The following is a 6,262-nucleotide window of genomic DNA, read 5'->3' on the forward strand; positions in this document are numbered from 1 at the left end:
AATCAATCACCTCTAGTCTCTTGCTGTTTTCTCTGGGTTTTCAACTTGACTTCTATCTTTTCCATCAGGAGATAAAATCGAACTGCATGGAAGGAGAGAAGGAAGAAGAGCCGAGAGTTTGTTTTTTGTGAGCTTTCTGTGGGTACGTTGGAAAGATTGCCTGAAGCACAAGAATATTAGTATTAATAATAATCTTAAAATCTTTACAACAATAACAGTAGGCATAAAACCTGAAGGTAATATTGGGAGAAAACATAATTTCTTGCTTCCATTTTTTCCCCCATTCAAGAAAAGTATAGGATACATTTGGATTCTTTATATCCTAAAACAATCTCGAAAAGGTAGAAATAAAAGTGCATGATAACAAATTAACTGAAAGATCTGATCTACTCTCAGGAATATCACAGCCATGCAGTGTAGAGGAGAAAAATGGGGGGTTGATTTAGAACTGCGGGGTGGGGGGGGAGCAACAGAATGAATTAAATGAAGCATAAATACCAAACAATCAGCCAAGTCATGCAATCACTCCGAGTATGGGGTAGATTGATTGATAGGCATATGATCCAAGATGCAGAAGGTGACAATTGAGCTACTAGGCTTTTTTTAGATATCAGGACAACAAGATTTTTAAAAATAATAATAATGGTGGAGAAGAAAGTGGAAATGTGGAAATGTGCTATTGCAGAACAAGGGGAGGGGGGTGACAATCCAAGTGACCATATCTAAAGGCATCAATCACTGTAGTTCAAAGAAAGGCAAAAGTCTTCGATCAGACATGTCAAACACAAGTCCCGGGGGCCGGATCTGGCCCGCGAAGTGGTTTCATGCGGCCCGCGAAGCCATCCTGGAAACAGTGAGGGAATGGCCCCCACTGCCTTGGCCCTGGCCCAGAGACCCTCCTTCTGCCAGAGACCCTCAGATCTGTCCCACTCCTGCCCAGGCCCCCATAGGCACCCTTGATGCGAACGATGTAGAGCTGGCCACGCCCACCCAGTAGGCCATACGCACTCTAGCCACACCCACCCAGTAGGCCACGCCCACCCTGGCCATACCCACCCGGCCCCTTGAGGGCAACCACAATGCTGATGCGGCCCTCAATGAAATTGAGTTTGACACCCCTGTCTTAGATCATTGGCTATGGGGAACCCAAAAGTGCTTTTCCAAAAAGCAATTGGACCTTCTTCAGGTTTTTTTTCTTTGAACATATTGCACTTCTCATCCAAGAAGTTTCTTCAGTTCTTGGATGAGAAACAAAGCATTTTCAAAGATAAAAACAAGAAAGTCTAGTTGCCTTTTGGAAAAGCACGCTTGAGACAATCATGATCTGTATGCTTGAGAACCTCCTGAGACATTTAGCCTAGGGGGAAGGGCAATAGAACTCTGTAAGTGTGATCTGTAGGGCTGTAAAGAGATGGGGAGATGTCAACCATCAGGCCTGAAATAGAAGCAAAACAAATGAGGTAACCCTCAATCAGATCAAAGGTAAACCCTGCAGGATCTGTGTAAGGTAAAGGTAGGTAAAGGTTCCCCCGCACATGCGTGCTAGTCATTTCCGACTCTAGGGGCCGGTGCTCATCTCTGTTTCAAAGCCGAAGAGCCAGCGCTTGTCCGAAGACGTCTCCGTGGTCATGTGGCTGGCATGACTAGACGCCAAAGGCGCACGGAATGCTGTTACCTCCCACCGTAGTGGTCCCTATTTTTCTACTTGCATTTTTATGTGCTTTCGAACTGCTAGGTTGGCAGAAGCTGGGATGAGTAACAGGCGCTCACTCTGTTATGCAGCACTCGGGATACAACCCGCTAAACTGCCGACCATCTGATCGACAAGCTCAGCGTCCTAACCCACTGAGCCACCGCGTCCCAGGATCTGTGTAAGCACCAGATAAAAGCGAAGTTTGATCCAAACAAACCTGGAAAGCTAACACCAGTCTTGAGACAGCAGCATGCAAATTTGGAACTCTAAAAGGGGTTAGGGGGCACAATGGGAGTCAAAATGAATGAAGGGGTCCAGTGTTTTGCTAAGTGTCAGGGCAACGATCAAGTGACCAAGCAATTAGTTTTTCTTGGATCCAGAAACAATGAGCACTCTGGTGAATTCAATGATTCTTAAGCTCTCTTATTAATGCGAGCAGATTTAAAAGCATCAAATAAAAAGCATACCTACCAAGCAAGATAATACAGGCAGGTCTCAACTTATGACCACACTTGAACCCAAAACTTCCGTTGCTAAGCAAGACAGTTGTTAAATGAGTTTTGCTCCATTTTAAGACCTTTCTTGCCACATTTGTTAAGGGAATCATTGCAGTTGTTAAGTTAGTAACATGGTTGTTAAGTGAATCTGGCTTCCCCCATTGACCAGAAGGTCGCAAAAAGTGATCACGTGACGCCGGGACACTGCAACCATCATAAATATGAACTAGTTGCCAAGCATCCAACTTTAAAAATATTTATGTTTTATTAATTTTTAACATAATCACCTTAATATTTGGTAAACAGCGTGTTGTCTGGGTTGGTATTTAAAAAGCAATCAATAACAATTAATTTTTATAGTTCTGTAGTCCATATAATGGCTTTGCTTGATTTTCTCTTCTTCCAATAATATTCTCTTTTGCCAACCTTAAATTAATACAGTTATTATTATTTGAATAAATGATAATTAAATAAAGACATTTTTCTCATGTTTCTGCAAATAATAACCACGTCAATATAAAGCTTCTTTTCATCGCTCATCTTGATTGCCTCATCATAGATCCTGATAACAAAATTCTTATTTAAATTTGTTTTCCCCACAATATTCAAAGCATTCTTACTGGTTAAGATTTTCTCAAAATTAGTTACACTTAAGTATTTAAGTCTTTTTTCTCATACAAGCCATCACACTTTTACATTTCTCATATCTTAAAGAAAAAGAAGGGGGAAAACAGAGAAAACATTTTTTTTATGTAAACCATCCCAACATTTTTATATTTCTCATGTCAAAAAACAAAAGGGAAAAAGAAAGAAAAAAATACTATGTTACTTGAGAGGTTCATCCCTCTTAAACTAATCTTCCTATATGTTCAAAACCTTTCTATTTCTTTAACCATATTCAAATTGATGTTTCATTTTTAAATATTCCCTCTGATAAATCCCATCATCTAATTTCTTAATTCTCACTTTAGCCTTTTTTTTTGCCAAACATCTTTCCTGATCAATATCAAGTATCCAACTTTTGATCACATGACCACGGGGGATGTTGCAACGGTTGTAACTGTGGGAAAAAAAGTCATAAGTCACTTTTTTCAGTGCTGTTGTAACTTTGAATTGTCACTGGATGAATGGTTGTAAGTTGAGAACTACCTCTACCCAAATCTTTTAGAGGCTCTCAGGAGCTTCTTAATAATAACAAGCAGAGATATCCCAAAGCCACCCAACGTCCCCAGGACACAGTGCTAGGTTCGTCAGAAAATCTCAGGTTAAAGGCCAGTACAGTACTAGGGTTTCTGTTATAACCTGGCACCATGACTTCATGGCCCCAATTGTATGATCATAAGACTGCAAGACTTGTCTTTGACTGGGGGACCACATGAGTTTGGGATGGTAACTAAAAGTCTGAGTCTCTCACAGATGAGAAAAGCTTTACAGCTAGGTGAAGATTCTTCCCTTCCCTTCCTTTATTCAATACTTTTTTTACAAGAATAAAAAAAAACCAAGCAGGTTAGCTGAGAATGAGCTCTAAGCTTCTAGGTGAAGGACAATTTGGGTTTGGCTAGTCTGGAGAAAAGAAGGACTAGGAGTGACATGATAGCCGTATTCCAGTATTCGAGGGGCTGAACCCAAAGAAGAGGGGTATCAACCTATTTCCCGAAACACCAGAGGGAGGACAAGAAACAATGGATGGAAACTAATCAAGGAGAGAAGCAACCTGGAATTAAGGAGAAACTTCCTAACAGTGAGAACAATAAGCCAGTGGAGCAGCTTGTGGGTGCTTCATCAGTGGAGGTTTTTAAGAAGAGACTGGATAGCCATCTTGTCTGACATGGTATAGGGCAGTGATGGCAAACCTTTTAGAGACTGAGTGCCCAAAATGCAACCCGAAACCCGCTTATGAATCGTTGGGTTCTGTGTGGGAGTGGCCCATTGGGTGGGTGTGGCCCATTTGGTGGGCGTGGCTGTGGTGGTAACAGCAGACTGGGTGGGACTAAAAGGTTCAGTCAATCAATTCCAACTTTGCGAGATCTTTTTTTTTCCTGTGAGAAGATGAAATTGATTGATTGATTGAACCTTTTTTTTTGCATATGGCGGTGGAGGCCTAAAGTGAAAAGGTTTTATAAAACACAGCTGAAGGCCTAGGACTGGGGCGACAGCACGCATGGCCACAGAGAGGGCTCTGCGTGCCACCTGTGGCACGCGTGCCATAGGTTCGCCACCACTGGTATAGGGTCTCCTGATTGAGCAGAGGGTCGGACTAGAAGACCTCCAATTTTATTCTGGCAGAAATCAAAATATGTCACTAAATTCCTTGGAATAACAATGGTCTTCTATGGTACCACTACAGCCAGTTGCAATACTTTCCTGGAGCAGACAAAGGTTGCCTCGCACTCTCACCAAGAGCATCCCAGAACATGTCTTACAATCCCAGTTTGTTTTTCCTGTTCTCTGGGCAGAAAGCACCCACTACCACCACCCAAACAAAGAACTGCAGTGCTGCCCTACCTCTTCTTTATTAGAGGACAGCATTCTCAGAAATGAAGATAATAGCAAAAGCTGGTGCCTTATTGCTTTGCCTGCAGCCTAAAGCCTGTTTCTTAGCCATTCAAAACTTCTTTAGGTTTCTAAAGAAGGTTCAATCAATCTCTTCTCACAGGAAAAAAAAAGATCTCGCAAAGTTGGAATTGATTGACTGAACTTTTTAGTCCCACCCAGTCTGCCGTTACCACCGCAGCCACACCCACCCAATGGGCCACACCCACCCAATGGGCCACGCCCACACGGAACCCGACGATTTAAACCTAAATTCAGGTTTAAAGCGAGGAGCCTGGAAGATACCAAGGAAAGGATTTGGAAGCACAGACATATCTGGCAGGCATAGCCTCCAGGCCTCTTTCTTCTCCTGCTTTCTGATTTCCATTCAAGGCACAGGGATCTTGTGAGCAAGCGGCAGCACGGTGGTTAGGAGACAGTTCTGTTCATTCCATCCTGTGTCCTTCAGGTGGCAGAGGGGAAAAAACCAACATCCCAATGTAGCTGAAACACAGGAAACCATCTGCACACTGAAATAAATCCTATGAAGCCTAGTTCCTGGGCACAAACCAGTTCAATTCTCTTCCACATCAATATCTTTGTAAGACGCTAAGAAGAGGGCATCTGCCAATGCTTTCTTCTCCCTAATATAAAATAAATAAATATACCAGTTTTCCCCATGTGATTCATTCAAGGCTGCTGAAGTGGACCAGTTCCAGACATTCATCCTCATCAATCTGAGCTTTAGGCTGTTCCTGATCCCCATCAGTTAACTCTACCCGCCCCCAGATTGGGGGGGGGGAAATCTTTTCATTAGGCGGTTGTGAATTCTGCCACACAACAAAAAGAAGAAAGTGATCCAATCACTTTATCTTTTCTAAGTCCTGTATAGCTGCAGCAGCTTAAAACTTTCACCAAATGCATCACGTCAGAGTCCCAGAAGGACACAAGCTAAACCATTGTTCTTAGATGTGCTAGCATTTCTCTGCAAAAAGGTTGCAAAGAGCCTGAGAGTTCTTCTGCACGGCAGAAATTAAGGCCTGTTCTCTAGTGGGGAGGCTGGCTGGAGAAAAAAAAAGTGTGGAAGCTTAAAATAAAGCTGATCTCGCTTCCCCTCCCTTGCTCTGCTTTGGCAATGAAACTGAATGTGGTTGCTGTCCACTCGAGAAGCCTGAGAAGAAAGGGAAGTGGAGAACGCTTCCTGTGGTGCCAATTTTCTGCAACGAGCCCGGTAATCCCACAATCTGATGATTCCCCGAATCAACAGAGCTGCTCTCCAAAACTTCTCTCCCCACTCCTTCCCCTGCCACTCTTGAAGCAGGGAAGAGAAAACACTTGGTCTCAAATGCAGGAGAATATATTTATTTATTTATTTATTTATTTATTTATTTATTTATTTATTCGTTTTATATGCCGCCCTTCTCCCGGAGGACTCAGGGCGGTGTACACAGCAAAGTAAGTATACAATAAACCAACAATAAAACAAATAAAACCCCAGATCTACAAATAAAACCCCAAATCTATCAGGCCAGGCCGGCTT

This window comes from Vipera ursinii (genome assembly GCF_947247035.1).
Source record: "Vipera ursinii genome assembly, chromosome: 2".
NCBI lineage: Eukaryota > Metazoa > Chordata > Lepidosauria > Squamata > Viperidae > Vipera > Vipera ursinii.